Consider the following 22156-nt stretch of genomic DNA (forward strand, 5'->3'; position numbering starts at 1 on the left):
GATATAAGAATTTTCCCAGTATCTTAGGGTTTTATTGCGCTGAACAGACACCATGACCAATGCAAGTTTTATAAAGGACAACATTTAATTGGGGCTGGCTTACAGGTTCAGAGGTTCAGTCCATTATCAAGGCGGGAGCATGGCAACATCCAGGCAGGCATAGTGCAGGATGAGCTGAGAGTTCTACATCTTCACCTGAAGGAAGCCAGGAACAGACTGGGTATCCTCAGGCAGCTAGGAGGGGGGTCTTCAAGCCCACCCACCACAGTGACACACTGCCTCCAACAAGGCCACACCTTCTAATAGTGCCACTCCCTGGGGCAAGCATATGCAAATCACCACACCGGGGAAGATTAATCAGGTACTATTTATGCTTGTCCCAGTGTTCCAGAACACAGGTGTAGTTCCTTTTACTTTTCCAGTTACCTCTTTTGATCAAGATGACAAGTAACTGTGAGGCTACAATGTGGACAAAGGAAAACTGACTGTGTACCTGTCATCTCAAGTGTCTTTGTCTGAGATTCAGCAATCCTGGAGACCAGGCGCCAAAGGATTTTGTAAAGGAATCTGTAGTGGGTCTGAGGAGGCACTTTCAGAGCAGCAAACATCTCCTTGACCTTACTAGCCATAGTAGAAAAGCCCACTTGAGATGGGCCTAGGTGCTGTTTCACAGGTGGCTTCTGAAGAATCTCTGAACATCTTCGAACTGCATGTTGGGAAAAGAATGCCTTTGTTTCATCAGGAATGAGATTCACAGAGACGAGTGAAGAGTGCCAAAGCCGAGATTGGTTAGCTCCTGCCGGTCTTTAAATACTTGTCACGTTGTGGAGTTCAGAATTATCTAGTGATCTGTCCTTGTAAACAGATGGGCACTGTTCGCCGGGAAGTGGAAGTGCACTCAGTCTGATTTTGAAAGTGGAAGTTAGTTGTTCCTGAGTTGGAAGACAACTAAGTTGGGGAATTACAGGGCCCAGTGTTTTAGCCAGTGTGGTTCAACTCAATGGCAAGGTCCCGAGGAGAGGCTGAGGCCAAGGGAGACCACAGTTCATTGCACATTTAGAGATTAAAATATCTCCAAATTAGTGCCAGTGAATCATTTCAAATTATTTTAAAAGCCCTTTATATTTTAATCAGAGTCTATTCAAGACCAGTTAATTTGGATAGGACGTTCTAAAATTACTTCCCCCAATGATGTTTTGTGCCATTGCTGTAGAATGCAGAAAGCCCATGAGAGAGGGGACTAGGGGCATCAGTAAGTACCATGGAGCTGTTGATCTTAGTGGACTGTTTTCTGATTTAACAGTGGTAATGATTTTGTTCTTGCTGCCTGACTTAGCTGGGATAATGAAGAATGCTCTTCATAGAGAAAGTGGCTGATTTTACCGGAAGCCCAGAGTCCACCACATATTCAGGGAAGCCTGGATGATGTGACCTGACTCTCGTGTATCTGAATCTCGTCTCTGACAGCTTGGTTACCTCAGGAGCTTTATCAATCACTTGGTCCAACTTCCCTCCAGTAACAAAGTCCCTACAAAATAAATACACAGTAACACCCACCCCCGCCACTCATGCAAACAACAGAGTATGGTGACTTCTTGTTACGTCCTGGGCTAAGTGGATCATTTGATGATTCAAATTGAACTTTCATATTCTGCAGTCCCCCTTCAAAGATGGTGAAACTGTCAAGAAAAGCCTGCATGAGGCTACATACTGATCTGGTGGTGGGTCCAAGCCCTTGCCTTCCCGATGGCAGGTTTCGTCCTCAGCCCCACCTGGCTTGGGAAAACAGCTTCTCCTCGGAAACTATTCCAAGGTAGAGGGGCCAGGAATGCTCACTGACATGTTGTCAGAAGTTAGCAGCATCCATTTTGGGATGTATTACCTACCAGTTAGCAGCCTTCTGCAGGAAAAGACTTGGGAAAGATGGACAGGACCGGCTTCTGCACTGTGCTACTGACGAACAACTGGTCGTCAAGGACTTTTTGGCAGTTGGCTAGAATCTCATTTTAAAGCAATAGCACATTCAGAGTTGTATTCAAACACTGAGATAAATGCATCAACTTAAATTCATGGGTTTTGTTTTTTTTTCCCCATGTAGCTAATTATTGAACATAACGAGGCTTATTCATAATTTCTTTTCTCTTGCTTGATAGCTGTAATCCTGTATTTGTGCTACTGTCATTCCCATGGTAACAGACGGATGTCTGAAGCCTAAGATTATTAAATACGGAGCAGTACATTAAAATAATGTGAAGGTTCTGACTTACAGAGAGACTTTCACACTGGGGCAAACTTCAAAAAGAGAATACTTACACACAAAGCAATTTACTTGGCCAGTAATGGCTGGTATTCACATAGCTATTATGGAAGAGATTTGTTTGAATTATAGCCTCTTCTTCCCTGACCATCTTCTCCTCTGGCTTTGCAGCCAAGTCGTAATCTGCTGTTTATGATGTCAGCCAGTTGCCAGGGGAGGTTTTCTGTCACAAGTGTATTGTGACTTCACTGCATGATAGAGGCAGAAGAGACAGAGGATGAAAGCAAGCTGCCATGTTAGTCTCGGGTGGATCTGTTCCGCAGTGCTTCCTTTCCTGTGTATTCTCTTCAGAAAATGTGTAGCCAAGGGATGCTTCCAAAGCTTGGCCCTTCCTAGATGGCATTGAAATGACCCAAAGTGACAAAAGCCAACACTGAGGAAAAGGAGTCCCGCACTTCAGAAGCACTCATAGTTGAATCCTATGCTACACTAACAAAGCACATCTGTTTTCGAGGCACATACACTGGTAGACCATTGCCACCTCTGCTTGTCCTGGAAGGGATTTGCTAAGTCTTAATCGTTACAGTTGCATAAACAAGGACACGCACCCTTTGCCTAGACCGCTGCAGCCACATCCTCCCTGTCCCCCTCATGGATGTGGAAGCCCGGCCAAACCCAGAGGTGTTTTTGAAGCCAAATTGCGTGATGTTCATCAGCACATTTGCATTATGGTCTCGGGTTCCTTCATCATCTGGTATTTGGGATACTCTCCCATTTGGATTGCATAAAAGTAATCTTACTCTTCCAAAGGATAAAGAGTTCCGTGGGTTTAAGCTGAGTGCACCAATGGTGCCGTGCATACCAGGAGCACTTTGCCTGCCATACTCTCAGACAAATGGGATGCTTGTACCAGCAAAACCATGTGAGTGTAAGAAGGGCTTGAGGAGCAAGAGCGTGCTGTGTGCTGAGGGAGATTGTGGGCTGTGCTTAAATAGTACCTGGAATTAGAAAGTGAACTGCACCACGTCTTTCTATTACAGTTGAAGTTGCAGGGTCTAGGAAGCTTTCTCCCGTCTCCTTTTTCCATCATGGAACTCAATACAAGGATTTAATGACCTTTGCCTTACTCGATTTTCAAGACTTAAGGTTGGGCTATGGGATATATTTCCCTCAGTGTTGGCTTTGGTCACTTTGGGCCATTTACACGTTTATGAAGGGCCAACCTTTGGAGAGGTTCACTTAGCTAAACATTTTGGAGGGGATGCAGGTAAAGGAAACACTGCTCTGGAGCGTGGTAGCGGAGGTTAAGCAAATTGGCTGGCATTCTTCAAACATCTCTTTCTAGTTGCCGCCAATTTGTCACCTTGGAGCCTGCATAAGCTTGTTTTGGGTTTGTCATAGATGCCTTTTCTCTTTTGTTCTCTCTCCCCAATCAGCATCCTTCGTAAAGAGGCGCGTGTCAGCACGCGGTGCTTTTATCCTGCACACTGTGTACAGCACACTGTACCTTTGTAATGAACTTCTCAGCATTTTGTTGAGCAAGCTTCAGGAAGTGCACAGAGTGCGTGTGGAAATGACTTTCTGCACAGAGAGCAGAGATGTATGCATTCGGCTGGTGATTATTTACTTCACCCCTTCTTTTTCTGCTCCCTTTAATTCTCTGAGCTCATGTTTATGTGAAGACACCAACATGAGGAAAATCTGGTTTTGCGGGAAGGGGGGATTCAAAAAAAGAGGCACTGAGTCTTGATTTCTTCTCAGAAATTGTTATCGAAAAGTTTGGGGTGCTTTGTCTGGGCTTTGGGATTTAAAAATAATCTTCAGATCACTCTAGTAAGCAGATTAGCTTGTCCAGCTACAGGTTTCTGTGCAGTAATGGCTGCCAATTGACCTCAGGGCAAGGGAGTACATCATAGGTGTCCTGGAGTTTGTGCTTTGGCTCTGACCCTTGCTACTTCGTGGGGAGTTCCCAGAACCCCTGTTTTTTCTTTCTTGTGTTCACACCATGAAAACAATCTAATGATTCTGACGTGACACTTGGTTCTCTTGCTTCTGGAATATTAAAAGAAATGAGCATTAATTCTGATTTCCTCCTACTTTTGAGTGTTTAAAAAGTGTCTTTAAGTTTTCAGAACACTCTGAATTAAGGCTGTGAAACAAAACAAAAATCAATAGACATGCAACAACAGCAGACCCCACAGGCTGGGAAGGGAAAGCAGACATGGGATTCTGTGCTGGTGCCTGGGCTAACACTAGACTGAACCTTCACCTTCTGACGCTGGCTTTCACACCACCCAAGCTCTCTGTAGTGTGCTCAGCCTGCATGCAAATTGTTTTCCTTAAGCTCTTTATAAACGATATGATGACATTAAAAGAATAGTTTAATCATGTTTTGTTTTTCAATGTGTAACGCTAGAGGAGACAAGAAAAAAGTAGATTTCTTCATCTCATAAAACCAAGTCCATTGCAATAAAGTTCTGACTAAAACTTAGCCTAGCGGTTTTTCATTTATCTTGGTTATTGCTTTTCACGTGTCTCGTGGTTCTTGTAAACACAGTTTTCCCTCTGGAGCTAGATACAAAGCAGAGGTTATAAAGAGAAGGGTTGGGATCTGAGTGCCTTGCTTCTGATGTTTAGCCTTAAGAAATATATTTGAGCTTAAAAGGAAAGTAATAGGTTTGCTTGAATTTTCTTACGTTGGTTTCATATTCTCTTTCACCAAATCTATGGCTGGCCCTGAACGCTTGATTTAGACAAGAGATCTGAGGTAATTTCAAGAAGCAACAGTGTCAGATGACAGCAACATCCTACGCTTGTATAGGCATTGCCTTGTACCCTCCAAAGAGCATGTGCAGTGTTCAGTCCAGAGCAGGGTGGGCGAGCCCTACTGGTCCTCCACAGCCTTTGCATTTGCTCAGAGCCCTGTGCAGGACTGTTTCGTGAAGAGGAGCCTCACCGAGCTTGGTGGGCTGTTCTCCTCTTTCCACGGTGTTGTTTTCCTGCCTCCCTGCCTCCTCCTTCTCCCCATCAGTTCAGTCTTTTCCTCATGGATGATTTACCTCTGTGATTGGTGACTCTTGCTGGCTGATTTATTGATAAGTTCATAAATTAACACTGATTTCTAGTTTATATTCAAGGCAAAGATGGTGTTAAGGCCATAAATACTTTGGGTTTTCTCTTTTCTTTGTGTGCTTATGCATGTGCAGGTGTGGGTGTGTGGAGGACCTGGACTGGAACCTGTTGTTTTACCTCAGGAATGCTACCTTACTTTTGAGGCCTTATTGGCCCGGGAAGCTAGGCTGACTGACCAGTGAGGCCCTCGGATCTGCTCTTCTCTGTCTCTCTAGCGCTGGGGTTACAGAGCTAAGCGCACACCACCGGATCTGACGTTTTATGTTGGTTTGGGGGATTAAACTCAGGACCTTGTGCTTGCTAGAGACGGTTTGTGCGCCGAGCCAGCTCCCCAGCGCACACCCTGCTTTTCACTTCTGTTCCTCCTTCATGGATGTGTTGGTCAGGAACTAAAACTAATAAGATTCCCAGTCTGCACATTTCCTGTCAGATTTTATATTGAATTTGAAAAGGAAATCTTAATAATTTGATTCTGGTTGAAAAGAATCCCAAGAAGCTGTTCCGATCTGTGTCTTACTTTCTGTTAGTTTTAATTTGAGGGGAATGATGATTTCTGTTTCTTAGAACATGTCTTTTTTTTTTCCAGATACTGCTAACCAACCCCCCCCCCGCCAAGATTTTACTTTCTAGTCCTTTTCTTGCTAATAATGACAACACCGAGAATATGTTTTATCCCAAGTATTCTACGGTATCTTTATTTTTTCTCATTATAAAAATAAACATGTTACTTTAATTCTAAAAATCTATAAAAGTTGAACTCAGTACAAAATTTACCTATAATCCTATTTACTTGGAGATATACGTATTTTGAGACAGAGTCTCATGTACCCACGGCTTTCCTTTAATTCTTTATGTAGGCAAGAATTTTTCTCCTCTTTAAAAAAGAAAAAAAGAAAACAACACACCAGCAAACAAACAAAAGAATGGATACCTTATGTAGCCCTGGCTGTCCTTGAACTTGATCTGAAGTCAGGCTGGCCTTGAACTCTCAGCCACCTGCCTCCCAGTCCTAGTGCGTGGTTTGAAAGGCGTACCTGCAGCTTTGGAGATCTTGAGCTCTTGACTGCCTGGTTCTGTGGACAGGGATAGTTCCGCTGGCCACACACTGATGGAGAGCACGTTTCGCTTTTGATTAGTTAGCATTGTGGTGTTCGGAGTCCGTCTCTGCAATAACGCTCTAGGCATACATCCCAGTGTGCATGTAATTAATCTCCTGATGTATACTAATTGATTGTAGTACTTCTTTATTTTTAAAGCCGTAGATCTCTCCCTGAATTTTGTTCCTGTCAACAGTGTTATGACGAACATCTTCGTCTTTGATCATTGTCTATCATTCAAGTATTTTGTTAGAGTAAGTTTTCACTATGCAGCCCCCTCATTTCTTCCCTTGCCTGTTTCTCTTCAGCAGTTGATAATGTCAGTGGCTGATGTTTCGTCTCTGGCATAACTGTTGCTGTTGGTATGTGGTACCGTGTTCCAAGGTCATTCACATTTCAAAATGGAGCTGAGTTGCTTTGCCATTCATCAGCCAAGTCTGAAAGACCATTGTAACCATTGTGCTGATAAAGAATGGGAACATGCAGAGGAACGGCAGTAAACTACACAGCCCGAGAGTTGTGTTGCCTTCAGAAGAAGCACGGGTTCATAGCGACGTTCTTTACTCCATTCCTTCCCATGGATGAATTCTCTAGGTTGTATGCCGAATTGTGCTCATTTTTGTTTCATAGTGCAGTCAGGTTGTAAGATTTTTAGACACGAATGCACAGTGGTTTTCTTTACAAGTTTGGACACAATTGTTGATTCATAGGACCTGACAGGAACTTTGGGTAATTGTCAATTGTCTGACTCTTCTATCCATTCCTACTGCTTTGCTATCGGCAGTCATTAAAGGATTCAATTTAAAAACCGAATGAGAAATTAGTATATTCTTATGAATGTGCCTCACATAAATTTTAAATGAAGCGTTTGACTTTTGCGTCCAAATCAAGTTGGCAAAAGAATTTTAATTATTTCATTGGCTGAGTTTATGAGATTCAGTTGAAGTTGGAGATTACTCAAACCAAAGTACATTAAGAAATAAGTATAATTAAATGCTTGCAGAGGTATGTGTCTTCAACAGGAACTGAATTGTAATAATTATTTAATCTAGAAACTTCCTCTTTTGTTTTGTCACATGTGTCGCCTGGCTGTTTCCTCAGTGACAGTCTCTGTTTCAGTTTCCCTTCTTGTTAACCAAACATTTACGTCTGGCTACTGCCACCTACTTTAATAAGTGACTCCTCCTGTCATTCTGTCTCTGTCTCTCCTCCAGTTTCCTACTTCTCTCTCCTTTTGCCCCCTTGCCTCCTCCTCTCAATGACTGCCCATGAGTGCTCTGGGAGACTGGTGCTTTGGGCTTCTTTTACTGTGATGGGGCTGCACAGGTCCCGCTCAGGAGCACCAGGTCTCCCCGCTGTGTCTGGCTGAAGAATTTCGGTTTGAATGTGTACTCTCCAGTCTGAGCAGGAGCAGGCAGAGCAGGATGTCATCGGGGATGCCACCTTAGCCTGCTCTGTCCTTGGAAGCGCCCTGCTGTTCCTTTCCCCTTCCTGTGAGGTGGGGACACGCAGGTGGAGATCCTGTTGTCCTCAGCCTAGATTTCAAGAGCCTGAGGACTGGAGTGGCTGACAAGTGATAGTACCTTCTGGCCAGGACAGGGATGTGGCACCCATGTACTCTTCAGAGTGTGGTCAGAATGGCAGAGGCCTCACCAGCTGACTTGCCAACATGGGCGGAGAAAGATTTCATGAGTAAAGATATCCCCCCTCCCCGCCTACCCCCATGGGTGACAAGCAATCTGTGGTTGCTGGGGGGGCAGTTTGGCTATTTGTTTGTTTTTGTTTTGTCTTAAGTGATCGCTCCAATCCTAAGTGGTGAGCACCAAACACATCCAGAACAGGGGAATGCTGGTTGGACTCCCAAGAGGAGTTGAGTAGGGAGAAGAAGGGTAGACGTAAATGCAGTATATCTTCCTGAAACCCTTCAGTAAATCAAAACATAAAGGACAAGAGTGAGGAAGAAGCCTCTGAAGGTGGAGTCCGCATCTTGAATGACCACTGAGGTGAAGTCAGTTTCCTAGTGTGGCGTCTTTAGCTGCCTTGGGTCTATGGCTGGGGCCTCAGTGGCTCCGAGCAGACAGCTGGACAGCCAAAGTGCAGCTGTTTATTGAGCAAAGAGGAGCTTCTTCCTATGTACTTTGAGTTGCTAATTTAGGAAGGAAGTTGATGGTTTTTAAAATTGTAACATTACATGTTTAGAAGACATAAAGAAGGGAAACGTGCTCCCAAACTATGTCCTGAGGAGGTTGTCCATTGTTTTCACTTAGTACCTTGTGTTTCCAATTGTGATTGGTTTCTTTAAACACATCTATCTACTGCTTGTTTTTTTGTTAAATTTCCATAATACAATCACGCTAACCAGTCTGTTAGTTTAAAATACACGCACCTTCAGACGTTTCAGCCTCACCAACAGCACTGTGTCAAACCTTTTGTCTGTTTACTGTACACACATGTGGGATGGTCACAGAAACAAGGTTGAGATTAGCAATGCTGTGGATGTTATTCCAAAGTCTCTAGGCCACGTGGGAGGGGAGTTTAAACACAAAACAAAACTTGGTGTTTGAAGCAGTGGTTTTAAACTTAGGGGAAGTTGCAGCAGTAGCAAGACATCCCCCTCCCCCTCAACCATTTGAGACTAAATCGCATACCTCAAGCCCCTTTGCCTTCAAATACTTCCTATTTCTAAAGAGCAACATTTCCTCCTATAACTACAGTACAGTTATTAGCTCTGGGCACTTTAACATAAAAGTGGTGGGTTTTTCTGATCTGTCTATACGTCAGCTTGGCTACTTGACTTAAAGCTGTCCTGTACAGCATGAGCTCTCGTCTGGAATAACATGCGGATCCCGGGTGGTTGTCTTTGCAGTTTCCTTTACTGGAGAACAGTTGTTTGAGTTGGCTCATCATATACGATTTTGTAGTCAACTCCTCACACAGAAAGCCCCCCTTTGGGCTCATTTGATGTTTCAGTCTGAGCAGATCAAGTCTGTATTCCCAGTCACACGGCTGGTTACATGGGGGTATCATTTTGACAGTCTTGTGCCAAGAGGTATGAGCATCCTGTGGGTTGTGATGGTGATTTTAGTTTTGTGGATATTCCCAAGGCATCATCTGATTCCTCACTGTGTATTGGATATACATTTTCACAACTGGTGAGGAAGTGCATGTAAATATATTGTTCCATTAAACATTTCTCAGATTCTTTGACAGTCTTACTTGAACTTTTCTTTCCTGCAACCATTTTCCAACTATAGCATCCATAAGTATTTACTAGTTGATAGTGAGCAGTCTTTAGTATTGACATATAGGACAGGACGGGGACACACACACACACACACACACACACACACACACACACACACACGGAACCTTTTTACTCTTTTTATGAGACAGTGTCTCACAATATACTCTCCAAAATGGTGGGAATCCAAGCATGTGCCACCACATGTAATTACAACTCCTTTTTTTTTCTTTTTCTTTTTATTCGGAGCTGGGGACCGAACCCAGGGCCTTGCGCTTGCTAGGCAAGCGCTCTACCGCTGAGCTAAATCCCCAACCCCTACAACTCCCTTTTTAATAATTTATATTTCATGCTGCTGAGATTATTTGGGTAGTCAGATTCCTCTAGACCGAAGGAGCAGGAGCTCCCACCCCCACCCCCAGCTTGGTTTTCTTTCCTTTTTTGACCAGCTCTTGCTTTTTTTGGAAGTATAATGGTTTTTTATGGCAAGAAATGTTCTAGACTCCTCTTGTGCCCCATTTACTGTGGTTTTGCAATGAAGCATTATCTGAGGAATTTTGGTTCCTTTTAAAGGGAAATTGTATTAGAAACCATCATTAGGGTACTAGGTGTGTTAGTTATTTGGGGTTCCTATATAGGCTTTCTTAAGAGTCAGTAAAAATAATGTATTCATACACATTCATGCACACATTTTACGGATCATAAATCCACACTACTACTACTTTCTAGTCTAAACTATTTCTACAGAGATTCTTTTTTTTGTAGGTTTTTAAGGTTTATTTTTATTATTTTTAATCATGTGTCAAGGTGTGTCTATGTGTGGGTATATGCATGTGAATGCACATGCCGTCAGAATTCTGAAGAGGGTGTTGGAGCTCTTGGATCTGGAGTTACAGCAGTTGTGAGCTGCCGGATGTGGATGCTGAGACCTGACCTTGGGTCCTCTGCTCTTTACTGCTGAGCCACCTCTCCAGCCCTCCTAGGGGTCTCCCTCTATTTACTCCGTCTTCCTCGGTGAAATCCCCAGCTCCTTACACATTTATTCAGCCCTGTATCACTCACAGTGAGAGGCTCAGAGCAGCTTTACCCAGGCCACAACAGAAGGGCAGCCTTTTAAAGCCCGGGGCATATCTGCCACAGTCCCTCCTTGCCTGTGAATACAGAGCACACCACTGAAATCCTAACTTGAGTTCCTTCGCCTCTCCCTAGTGGTTAGTGATTCATTTGAAGCCCATTTGTGTTCATTTACCTCCTCTTGCTTTCAATTTTAGGTTGTTATTCTTTCCCAATTCTGATTTATTAGTTTTGTTTTTTGAATATGGAGATGAGTCACATGCTTTGCAAGGCCCGCATTTATATGATGAAAATATAAAGGGCCATTTTAGATGAAAATATCCTGAACACACATCACTGGCGAGATTGATCATCTGTTAAAGGGCATGGTTCATTCTCAGAGCTAAAATCATCTCCTTCCTCCGGTCTGCTAGCTCTTTCTCTCCCTCTCCTTTCCTTTCTCCCCACTCCCTTTCTCCCCGCCCGGCCTCTCTTTTTCTTTCACCCAGTCTACTTCCTAGGACCTTACTGCAGCTAGCTTTGGATTTTTGTCTCTGGGTTTCACTGTCTCCTATCCCTGTGGCTTAACTTTGCAAACATCTCTGAGTCGTAGACATAGTAAGCATGTGGTCTTTTCAGGAATCAAACTCTTGATTGCATCTTTTTAAAATACTAAGACATGGAACAATTTCCTATCAAAGGCCATGATATACTCTTGTTCCACGTGACATGACTTTGAGTCCTCTCTGTCCTTGTTATATTTGGAGTTGTGACCATTGCCCGTGTGATATGGTTGTGTCTGCTTCGTGTTCAAAATTACAGCTAGGGCTTAGGGAATGATGGCCTCACAGAGGTTAGTCTGGAATGCCTGAATGATCTGCCAAACAGCTCACCTGTAGTGGCTCCAGGAAAGATCTAGATTTGCAGAATCAGAGGCAGGAATAAACTTCTCAGGTGCTTTGTCCACCTTTAGTGGGTAATTTCATTAGCGATAACGCATGTAGTCTTAATATCAGAGTGTGCCCAGTCTTACCTTCTTCTCTTATAAACAGTCTCAGTACAGAAACAGAAATAGTGGTTTATAATCCCAAAGGGGATATCAAGTTTGTAAGGAGGGGTCTGCCAGTCACTTTTGCTTGGGATTGTGTTTCTTGACTAGGATACCTCTCATAAACCCAAGAAATCAGGCATGCGTATGAGAGCAGGCCATCTTGGAACATAGATGGTCAGGGTCATATAGTTACAAAATCAATGCTTTACCTTTGTGTAGTTGGGAATTTTCTGGCCATTGTATAATTTTGGGTGTAGTTACCCACTAGTGGTATGGATGCCTACGGTGTCTATTTTTGCTTTAATTGTTTACATTTTTCTGCCCATAAGTCATTACAAATTATTCAGGTTTCTATCAAATCAGCTATATTCATTCCATGGCAAACATTCAATATAAAACACAGTTCTGAAAATGTATAAGAGAATAATTGAGATGATCTTTAGAAGTACTTCCCTTAGGAGGGTCATGTTGGTGACATTGGCTGGCCAGCACATCCCCCTACTGCCCAGGTTGGTGACATTGGCTAGCCAGTACACACCTCTGCTGCCCCTTTCAGCTGTGAGAGACATTAGTAGACAGAGCCCCGGATTAAGCAGCCTCACATACAAGAAAAGCTCTGAGACAAATCTTCCATGTTTGACTCAGGAGCAGCAAATCCTTTTTCCACAAGGCAGTATTTCCAGCCCGTCATGTTGTGATCCTCTTTTTCCCACCTGAATTTAATGTGCCATTTGTTTCTCCCGTTCTTTTGTTAATTTTTTTTTGTTGAAATTCCTTTCCTTTCAAAGCACAGTTAAAGAAATGAATATATGCCTCTCAGTTAGGAGGGAGAGAGGAAAATGAGTATGAATGCGTGTTTTCTGTGCGGGTTCTGAGCGCAGTAATAGGACCCTTTTAAGCTCTACTGTACAGGGAGGTGAGCGATCCATCAAAGGCATAGTCTTGGATTTGGGTCTTCTATTTAGATTAGGAATGTTAAGAAAGATGGATGGTAAATGTCTTTGAGCTGCGTTGTCCCCAAAACATGAAATGAAATCTAAAGACTCTGAAAGAAGGTTTCAATTACACTAGCAAATGACTTGAACAGGGATTGGGGAAGGGGAGGTCATGGGCCAATGGAATGCCAGTTGTGGATTTATATTGTTCCAAATGAAAACATTATTTCCATTAACCCCTTTCCACTAGCGCCTCCACCAGAGTTATTCTCAGATTGTACGTTTGTAGGTGTTAGTCACACTTGACGGAAATACCTTATCACTGCGGTGGATTGCACAGCCTTTCCCTGGCCGTGGTTTTTCCTCTCTGTCCAACACACAGTCCCAGCTAATTTTCTAGAGGTGCACTAGAAGGCTTGTGTTTCCCCAGACTCAATTTTAAAATGCAGCAGCAAGCTACCCAGTGGTAAAGGACATTTCTAAATCGTGACATCAACACCATTCTGAGTGCATTCTGATGGGTTTTCTCTGCTAAGCCAACAGAGGGCCAGCTCACACTGGGAACTGGAGTTCGAGGCAGGGAGAGGAGTGATCGCAGGTTTAAGAGTGACAGGCTCTCACAGAGTTTGCCCTTAACTGTCAGTGTGGGCTCCAGTGTATACTTGCCCTCTCATGGCAAATAGAGAAGGAGTCGGTAAGCAGAGGATGAAACCTCCTTGTCATGAGCCGGCTGGAATATGCACTCAGGGCAGGCACTTTAAAAGAATGCCATTAATTTGAATAAAACAGGAGAAGGTAGGTACTTTGTACATCCATAAAGCACTGAAGGGGATAAATCCAATTATCTGTTCAATATTTAATGGCCATAAAGTTAAAAATTTTAAAGGCAGTACCTTGGAGACTGCTTAGTCAATTCTGTCCATATTATTTTTGACATTCAAAAGTCAAGGTAGAATAGCCATATCGACGGCTGCGTTCATTGCGCTGGTCTGCTGATTTACTGGCAGTGACCCTGGGTTTGTGATTCTCCATGCAGATCTGTTGGTGGGTTTGCGGGCCCCGCCCCCTGTCCATTAGGGAGCTTAGTCTCCTGAGCTTTTACTTTTAGCATGCTCCTTCTCTTTCAGGCTCTTGGTATGAAGTGGAGCTAAAGACAGCGGGCAAACAAGTAAAATGCAAAACTCAGGGTACAAGCCCACAGCCTAGATTCAACGACAGCCTTTAAAGAAAGCTTTCTTTAAAGTAGGATTTCTTTAATATTTCAAACATTCCCATCTGAGAAACTCTTAGAAGTGCCATTAAATCCCAGTTCTGTCTTTAGAGATGTTTTATACGCCCTGTGCATTTTCTAAGCTGGTGGTGGGGTAAACAGTGTCTTAGCTCCTCCTCATACGGGTGGGCTTTGCTCTAAGTGTGGTCCAGAGGCAGCTGCAAAGCAAATGGATGCAGTAGCCATGGTCGGAATGTTTCTTAATATGACAGAGAGATCTTAGGATATGGTCTTTTTTCTCCTTGCCTATTACCTAATGTAGGAAGGCAGCCAGCCATTAACAGGCTCTTGCCTCAGGTGTAGAAGCATGGCCCCTGTGCTGCAGAGACCGCATTGCATTCTCCTTTTTTTATTCTGATTTGTGCTTTTTGTTTTGAATTGTAGATCCTTCAGTGCCTTTCTCCCCGAACCAGCCATTTGCTGGCTGGGCATTGGGTCCTTTCCATGTGGCTTTGGTTATTTTTTTCCTCGTAGCATTTTGCTATTTACTTTTAAACTCATACTGTGTAGAGATGAATGTTGACATGAGACAGGTGTACTGCTAAAATGTGTTGAGGGAATCCCACAGAAGGCCACTCTGAGGGAGATTAAAGAAGCAAGTTAGTATACTGCGTGGATTCTGAGACCTAAGAGGCCTGTTTTGTCTTAAGATGTGTCAGGCTGTGAGGAAGGGCATACCTCTGTGGGCTCCTTTAACCACCTGTGCTTTTCCCAGGGAATACGCATAAAGTCTTTCTCCTTCTTTTCTATTTTGCTACCTATTTCCCTTGAAAGGGAGTGTTGCTTTGCTCCACTCTATTGTCAAATGCAAATTCAGCTTATTCCTGTCACATGCAAGGTCTCTCAGGATGCTACTCACTGGAATCTAAAGCCATTTAGCTGTCCTGGATCTGATAGTTTTAAGTAGATTGTTCCATGTCTTGCTCCAAGAGCCTTGAGTGATTTGGCTGTTGAAGCAGCAGAAACCTTTGTTTTCCCAGTTTCCTGTAAAGAAAATGAAGGTGAGAAAATAATGATTTCCGGGATAATTCAAAGAAAAGATTTAACATACAAATCCCTATCATGCTACTGCACAAGGGCTTCCAAATCAGCTTATGTCACACTCAGCACGACAACTGTTAAACTCATTTATTTTTAAAGAGCTTTTATATGTGATACCCTGAAAGCGCCAAGAGGAGTGGGACGTAGCGCCATGCCTCTGGCCCGTGACACATAACTTTTTCAACTTGAGCTGATTCCTACGTTTGTTTATTCTTGATCCACGAATCGCTCGGGTGGCCAGCGTGAGGGTAGAACCCCTTCCTTCTGCCCGTCTTACTCCCAGAGCATAGTGTTTCTTCTGAGTTTCCCTCCTGTCTTTCTTCTACATTATCATTTACACATCATTTCTCCTTTAAGTTGATTTATTTATTTTCTGCTCAATCACATCTAAATTGGTATAGGCCATGAAATCACAGATTTGTCAGGCTGTATTTTTTATATATATTGAAATTAAAATCCCAATTATTAAAACTTATGAAGCTTATTTATGTGCCTCTTCAAATCCCCTCCCATGTATTACACTTGAGAAACACCGTCCTAGCGTGCTTTTGCACAGTTTCAAGTTTGATGAACACTGATGCAGTTATGGGGAGAATGGGGATAAAATTCCATTATGGACTCTGTTCCAAGCCCTGCTTCCAGTAGCTTATATGCCTTTTTCTTCAATCCTTATAACTCTAGTAAGGAAAATGCCCCGATTTCACATAAGAAAATAGAGTTGTGATTGCTCATCTCTGCACCAGGGAGCCTGAGGCAGGAAGATTTTTGAGGCCAGCCTGGGCTACATGAGAAGTTTCAGGCCAACCTGGACTATACCTGGTGAAACTCTGTGTAAAGAAAACACCAAGGGAAAGAAAAAAACCGAAGCACTGAACAGCTGAGTGACCTTCTCAAGGTCAAATAGACTACTTAGTGGCAATTAGAGCTAAAACAAGAGCCGGGTCCTCAGACTTCTGTCTATGCTGTCTTTGGTATGTGCTGTTGGTTTCCAGTAAATAGTGAATTAACCATGTGCATTCTTGTAGCAGTCTGCTCTGTGTTAGTTCTCAGTGATTGGAGGAGCGCCACGGCAACTGGCATTTATAGTCTATGATTTGCCTCTGGAATCCATTTCTCACTGTGCTGAGTCGTCGCCACCTCCTTGGAAGGCTTGGATGAGAGGAAGCCTCTTAGCACGTCTGGCAGCTATATATTCAGCTTTGATTTAAAAAAAAATCAAAAGAGTTTCAGAATTGTTAAGCATGTGTGTGTGTGTGTGTGTGTGTGTGTGTGTGTGTGTGTGTGTGTACACAAATGTACACATCTGTATGTAGATTCTTGTTCCCATGAGTGCTTGGAAGCCAGAGGAAGATGTTGGTATTGCTCTACTGTTTTGCCGTGTTGTCTTGAGGCACTCTCTCTTTACTGAGAGGTAGGCTGGTAGTCAGCAAACCTCATTCCCTTCCTTCCCTGTCCCCTGAAGGACTGGCATTACAGGCACGAGAGGCCGTAGATTAGACTTTTTATGAGTCCTAAGGACTTGAACTCAGGCCCTCATGCTTGCACAGTAAACTCTAACCCATTGAGCCATCCAATGTGGCTTAGATGATCTTAAACTTTGAGCATAGCATTCTCAAGGAGCACGAATGTGATTCAGGTCGCCATCGTACACTAAATGGACTGAGAGACCCTCGTTACGGTCCTTTATATAATTACCTGACTAAGGAGTCTCACTACACCCTTTTAAATCGATCACCCCTACCTGTCATCTTTTATAAGTATTTTGTTTTGGTTTTTGTTTGTTTGGTCGGTTGGGTTTTTTTTTTTCTTCTTCTCATTTTCCTCTTCCTCTTTCTTCCTAAGATAGTCTGGTGAGCCCAGGCTGGGCTTCAACTCTATGCAGACTCCTGACTCCACCTCCAATGACATGCCACCATACCCAACTGTCATGTTGTCAGGGGACTTAATAGTTCCTTCAACTTAAGTTTTTAAAAATACTGTTTGCCTTAAGATAAATTTAGAAAACTCTTGCCCCTAAATCATTTGGTTCCTATTTCATATAATCATTAGGCTTGTGTTTCCACTTGGCCGGATGGCCTACCCTGAGACGTTTAATGGGCCCACTTATGCTGATGGATGGTGTAATATTTTGAGGATCGCACACAGTAGCAGTTTTAAGAGAATAATCGGAGCGGCCATGTGAGGGATGTGACTTGGCTGGAGTTGCACACGAAACCATGGGAGCTTGGTTTTGAGTTAACTTCTCTCTCGCTGCCAGCAGAACCTTTTTTACTTCCCTTTTCCTTGATTATATTCTTCCTGCTTTCTGGTCTGACTTAATTTCCAAATTTACTCTACATCTTCCAATTCATGGGAAATGTGGAACTAGGCAAGCTGCCTGTCTTTCTTTTCTAGCTGTAGGCTGCTTGGCCTTCAGTTTTGAAGAGGGAGGAGTGATGAGAGCCCTCTCAAAAGTCATTGCTGAAACCCAACATTGTCAACGGCCACTTCCTGTAGCTCCTTCCCATCCGAACTACGTATCGGCTGGATTGTGATATATGGCCTATACTCCAAGGGTAGGAAAACTACATTTTTAAAATTCTTTCCTCATAAAATTAATTGGTGCCTCAAATAAGGATACTATATTTTATGACATACCAAAATGACAGCTAGTGGAGCTGATATCTTTCATGTTGATGTCAATAACCTCATAAAACATGGAGAATGAATTGAGCCATAATCTCATTTTTAGTCTCAAAAGGTGACATTGATTCGGGGTGGTGACCACCTAGTCCTCCAGCGCTGCTCAAAAGTAAATAGCGAGAGCATCACATAACTTCCCTTTCCTCCTCCAGGCAGGCGGTTCAGCTATATTGGAGCAAAAACTTAGGGCAGCATTTTGTCAGTTAAAGAATATTTGGAACATCTTTATTTTGCCTGTTATTTCCTCCCTCCCCCAAATGCGTGAAATGTTGCTATCACAGAAAAACTGGGCTATTTTGGGTCCTGTAAAATGTAGCAGCACTGTCCCCGTGTGGGGCTGGGTTTCTTTTTGCTCGGCTGTTTTCCTCAACCTAACCTTTCTGTAAGAAGGAAAAATAAGTTAATTGTCAGTATTGTGAGCATTTTAATTGAAGATAAACACATTTTCTTTTTAAATGTCTTCAGTATTACATATCTTTGGTTTTATTATCCTAATTTCAGTAGATTGCCAGGGCCAGATAGGCTTAACAGCCCTAACCTGATTCAGCATTCATTACTCTGCTAAATCAAATAAGATCTGGTTAATGGAAACATGGCTTGTGGAGTCCTTCTCCAATTGAATTAGAATATTGCATGTTGCGTTGCACTTACATGTGTATACGAGGGACAGAACTTCGCCATCGATTTGGAAATGCTCACTCTGTACCCTCCAGCTAAAGATATTTATCATTCATTGCAAAAACCTCCTGGGGGGGGGGGTCTGAAGTATTCAGTAATGGAAGGAAGGGGATGGAGCTAGCTCGTTGAATGTGCCCTCAAAGGTTGGGACATTAGGTGTCATCTCACAGATTGGCACACGTTTTCTGTAAAGGGCGAGATAGTAAATATGTTAGGCTTTGTGGGCCATACGGTCTCTTTCACAGCTCTTCAACTCTGCTGTTGTGGTGTGAAAGCTGCTGTAGACAATATGTAAACGAATGTGCATGGCTGTGTGCCAATAAAACTTTATTTATAGACAGATTTGAATGGCATAGGATTTTCATGTGTTGTGATATATTATTCTTAAAATTATTTCTCAGCTGTTCAGAGATGGGAAACTATTCTTAGCTCACGGGCTGTCCAAAAAAGCACATGGTTTGTTGGGTTTGAACCGTGAGTCTTATTCTGCTGGCCCTTGTTTTAGAGAACCCCCTTTCTTTACTGTGCCAGCATCTTCTGAACTACATGTATGCTCTTAGACTTACATCTCTTGCATAATTTGATTTTTTTTCTTTGCTTGTTCAGGTCCTCATAATGTAGGAAGCATGGACACAAATGACTACCTCCTCTCTCTATTATCTACCCATCTCTACTTGATGTGACAAAGGAGAGTCAGGAGTTCAGAGACTAGCAAGAATAATTTCTGCTAACACTTGGTAGTTGCTGCTTAATTCTCAAGATGTGACAAGGCAGCGGAGTAGACTTACCTCATTTTTACTTGCTGGGAGATGATCTGTTAGTCCCAAGGATGTTGTCAGCCTTCCAGTGTGAACCTTCTTGCAGGGTCATTAATAATAATAGATTCCATAAATTGACCCTGAGTTTGAATCAGGACTTGTTGGCCCTGAACACTTGGTGCACAGACTTGCTGTCAGTGTTTGCATGGAAGGAAGTAGTCTAAGGTCAGCTTCATTACCACACCTAACACACGTGTCCTGCAATGTTCGGTGTGCTTTGAGAGGGTCCTTGTTTCAGACATAGAGCAGACATGGCACCTCAATTGTTAATGGCATGATGAATCATTCATACCTGAGGTTGGCAGTGTCTCTTTGCAAGAATGTTCACCAAGGACTGGATTAATTCATCAGCTCCTGATTTTGAGAGATTTGTTGGTAGTGAGAGTTCAGTTTGTAATCAATCAGAAGGAGCTCTGCCATCTGACATTATAGATGCTTGTCTTCTCTCAGTTAGGCTTGTCATTGACCATTGTGCAAAGTGGATATCCTTCGTAAGACAGTTTCTATATTCATTGTCAGACTACGAGAATGTTGGCTATGCTAGCTCATGGGGAGTGGAGCTCTAGGGTAGATGAGGTGTGTGAATTTTGTGACTGACCATTCTGATGCCGACTATTCAGCTCCTATGATCTAGGCAGTTTGTTTCTTGAATCATTTACTCACTTATCAATTATGTAACCTTAGCTGAGTTCTGAGGGTGGTGCTGAGTTTCCTTACAGTTTTAGTCTTTGTTTTTATCATCACAGAAGTGGATCGTTTAGTCCTGGGTAATTTTGTTTGAACCCATTTTACTTGTTTGTGGTTTTGCACTTGGAGAACCTCTCTGAAAATGTTCTTTTTTTCCCTTCCTCCCAATGAGTAGCTTATTTGCATGGCTTGTAAACCCTCCCAAGCACTGAAGCTTCTTGAAGGAGCAGTGTTTTTGGTGGTACACAAAGTTCTGTAGGTCAGCTTGAAATCATAATGCTTGCAAGGAAAAAAAATTGAAATTGACTTCAAAGGACAACTCTGACACGGTCAATTAATAATTAAAACAGTTTTTTAATGAGCTATGCAATTACCTGTGTGTCCCCGGAGATGATGGTTTATGGTATTATTCTAGTGCCCTTTCTTTAGTCATGGCGCATGACATTTGTAATTTAAAGCCGGCTAGACATTAAAGTGACAGAACTTTCATTAACCTTGTCTAAAGTTTGCTGGTGACAAATGACTTATAAAACATGCTGTTGTCAAAATATACCACATACCTTAAAAGTCTCTGGGGCTCTGAAAAGCTGGATTCTCTAGGGGAGGCCAGAGGCACCTGGGTGTCTTTGGGAGCTCCCTGTTAGACTCCTCAGGGTCTGCATGGTCTCTCCCTACTTCAGGAAGTGATATCTGTTCAGTCAGACCTGCTCAGTGTTTCATGGCTGTCTGGTTCAGGTGTCTTTCCCTTGGGTTTTATACCATGTGACTTGGTTTTAACCAGTGGTTTATAACCACTGAATATTTTCTTCCAAACTTGCCTTGGCATGTAAATTTTCACTTGTAGAAACATATTTGAAACAGCAACAACTTGAAATGACAGCAATTGGGGGGAACGGGGCTTAAGTTGTTATTGCTTCTTCAAATTCTCAACCACCCAGTTGTGCTATGGCTAAACGCTTGCTTGCTTGCTTGCTTGCTTGCTTGCTTGCTTATTTATTTATTTATTTATTTATTTATTTATTTATTTATTTTTTTACTTATTTATTGTTCCTCTTCATTAAAATTCTCATGGTTTTTGAGAGCCCTCATATATTCTATTTTGTATTCTTAATTTTTAAGAATCCTCTTAATTTTGCTATTTTCTTCATATCTCCTTTAGAAGAATATTTAGAAATGTTACCAATGAAGATACTGTACCCTTTTGTAGTATTACTATTACTTTGTAGTACTACTATTTGTAGTATTACTATTGGCAATACTATTAGCATTCTACGTGAAAGACTTAAAACTGAGAGACAAATGATGACATTTTTGTCCTCTGCTTTCTAACTTTTAGTTGAACTTGGGTTCAGTTTCAAGGTTGACTGATACCAAAAGCTTGTTTCACAATATTGAAAGATACACTTAGCTTTGTTCAACATAACTTGACTTATTTTTATTACATTTTTACTTAATTTATTAAAAAGCTAAGTAGTTTCATCGTTATTATATATCAGTGCCTTCAAGTACACATGTGTAAGAGTCAAAGAAAAACTAGGCAGGGAAAGCGTATGCTTTTACCCAGCCCTCAGGATGCAGAGACAGGAGGATCTCTCTTAAGTTCAAACTAACCTATGTTAAATAGTGAGTTCTTGGCCATCCACCGAAACATAGTGAAACTTTCTCTCAAAATTGAGAGAGAGAGGGAGAGAGGAGGGGGCGGATTTAAAGAGAGACTGAGACCAATTAAAAGACCAGTTAAAGGAATTTGTAACCATCTTTTGACCTAACTATCACCTGATAGATTATTTATGGTTGTTATTACAATTCCCCAGCCACTAACTTCATATCCTGGATCCTTTTGGGGCTGTTTCCCAGTTACCTCCCATAACGTTGACTATAATTTTCATAATACAATTTTTGTTCAAAGTCCATTCATTTCTAATGTGAACGTTAAACATGAAATGTTAAAGATCCTGTCTGGTCGAATAAATTCTCATCTTTGCATTGCCAAGTCGTAGTCTAGATTTCTGCATACTCAGGGATTTTGATTGAAGCATAACATCAGAAATCATATGATATATAAACACATACTTCAATAAGGAAAACATCACAAAGTAAACACACAAGTGACCATTACTCAAATCAAGAAATAGAACTTTACAGGACCCCAGAATTCTCCCTCATGGCCTCTTAAAATTACTGCTTTTCTTCTCTTTCCAAAGATAACCCTGA

The 22156-nt window shown here is 42.3% G+C and overlaps 1 protein-coding gene and 1 long non-coding RNA gene across 10 annotated transcripts in view; one reads left to right on the forward strand and one right to left on the reverse strand.

Moving 5' to 3' along the window:
* Positions 1 to 2432, reverse strand: part of LOC102550632 (uncharacterized) — a 39997-nt gene extending 37565 nt beyond the window's left edge. For 2 of the 4 annotated variants that reach the window (XR_015627248.1, XR_015627247.1), the window contains exon 1: positions 2314 to 2432. This is a non-coding gene — a long non-coding RNA (uncharacterized LOC102550632). The remainder of the gene's footprint in view (positions 1 to 2313) is intronic. The other 2 variants (XR_015627246.1, XR_015627245.1) reach the window with 2 other exon arrangements.
* The window catches only part of Cadm1 (cell adhesion molecule 1), a 322470-nt gene that overhangs the window by 102775 nt on the left and 197539 nt on the right, over positions 1 to 22156 (forward strand).

Source organism: Rattus norvegicus, chromosome 8 (assembly GCF_021556685.1).
Source record: "Rattus norvegicus strain SHRSP/BbbUtx chromosome 8, alternate assembly SHRSP_T2T, whole genome shotgun sequence".
NCBI classification, from domain to species: domain Eukaryota; kingdom Metazoa; phylum Chordata; class Mammalia; order Rodentia; family Muridae; genus Rattus; species Rattus norvegicus.